Source organism: Mus caroli, chromosome 15 (assembly GCF_900094665.2).
Source record: "Mus caroli chromosome 15, CAROLI_EIJ_v1.1, whole genome shotgun sequence".
Lineage (NCBI taxonomy): Eukaryota > Metazoa > Chordata > Mammalia > Rodentia > Muridae > Mus > Mus caroli.
This window is the reverse complement of record NC_034584.1, coordinates 97,115,886-97,117,777: the sequence shown is the minus strand read 5'-3', so window position 1 is coordinate 97,117,777 and position 1,892 is coordinate 97,115,886.

Genomic DNA, 1,892 nt, shown 5'->3' with positions numbered 1-1,892 from the left:
GGGGGGGTTGTTTGTTATAGTTGGATTTTTGTTTTTAATATTTTTATTTCAGAGTTCCATGCAATGTACTTTGATCACATTCAGAGCCTCCAATTTGTCTCCTGAATTCCTCCTAGTTCTACCTTTGTACACCTCAACTTCTTGTTTTTTTTTTTTTTTTTTTTTTTTTTTTTTGATAGGGTCTCATTTTGTAACCCTGACTGGCCTAGAGCTTGAACTCACAAAGATTTTCCTGCCTCTGCCTCTAGGTTGCAGAGATTAAAAGTGTGCACCACCATGTCCAGTTCTTTTGTTGTGGTTTTGGTTTGGGTTTTTTGAGACAGGATCTCTTTCTAGCTCTAGCTGTCTTGGAACTGACTCTGTAAACCAGGCTGTTCTTGAACTCACATAGATCTATCTGCCTTTGCCTCCCGAGTGCTGGAATTAAAGCCACCACTCTCCAACTTTGTTTTTGTTTTTTAATAAGCCACTAACTTCCGTTCATGCCGTTCATATATTTCTGGATATAGGATCCTCTTTTGGAGCATAGTGTTGTTTTTTTGAGACAAAGTTTCACTCTAGCTGAAACAGGCTCAAACTTCCCATAATCCTCCTACCTCAGTTTCCCGAGTGCCCGGGTTACAGGTGTGAGCCAACAAGCCTGATTTGTTGACACATTTTTCTAAGAATCTCATAGAGTTTGATGATGATGACTACTACTATTATTATTATTTATTATTATTATTTGGCCAGACTGTCCTGCACCTCTTCTAGTTCTATTTGAAAGGCTAAAACAGGAAGATCACTTGAATCCAGGAGTTTAAGAGTAGTCTGAGCCGGGGCAGTGGTGGCACACGACTTTAATCCCAGCACTTGGGAGGCAAAGGCAGGCAGATTTCTGAGTTCGAGGCCAGCCTGGTCTACAGAGTGAGTTCCAGGACAGCCAGGACTACACAGAGAAACCCTGTTTCGGAAAAAAAAAAAAAAAAAAAAAAAAAGAGTAGTCTGGACAATAGAGTAGGACCCTCCTTCTTGAGCAAAAGAGAGACAGGTAGTTTTCACTATAGCTTAACTTAACTTGGTAATATGCTTGCCCACCATTCACAAAGCCCTGTGTTTCAGCCTCGTGGAACCAGATACCTCTAATCTTAGCACACTGGAGGTGGATACGAGAGGGTCAGAAGTTCAAGTTAGTCCTCAGGCACACAATGAGTATGAGGCCAGCCTGAGGCACATGAGACCTTGCCTCATAGGGAAAAAAAAAAAAAATACAAGGCTGGACATGGCGCCCATATCTGTAATCTCAGCACTTGGGAGGCAGAGTCAGAAAGATCAGGTGCTGAAGGCCAGCTTTAGCTATGTAACAAGTTTCACACCAGTCTGGGCTAACTGAAACCCTTTAGAACAATGGACCTCAGCTTTCCTAATGCTTGCTGGGATTACAGGTATGTGTCATCAACCTCTGGCAAGGGGATTTTTCTTTTAAATGCTAAAAAATCATTCTCAAGGTAAAAAGAAAAAGAAAAGAATAAAAGAAAAAAACCCCCAACAACAAAAAAGGAAAGTACTTTTTTTTTTTTTAAAGTTTGAAGTAGATGATCATTACATCCATTTTTCAGATGAGAAATAGAACCCAGAGAAGCTGTTAGTTGGCAGCATACATCTGAGGTCTGAAGACCTTGTCCTAAAACCATTTTCTTGACCTCTAAGGAAACATAGCCCTCTAATCCCTGATGCCTTCGAAGCTGAAGAAGGAGAATAAGGAGTTAAGACTGTCTGAGAAACTTTGTGAGCACTCCCATGCCCTGACATTTGTTTGTTTGTTTATGGTGTGTGTGTGTGTGTGTGTGTGTGTGTGTGTGTGTGTGTGTGTGTACATTTCTCAGGGAAGAATAACATGACTCTATCTTTTA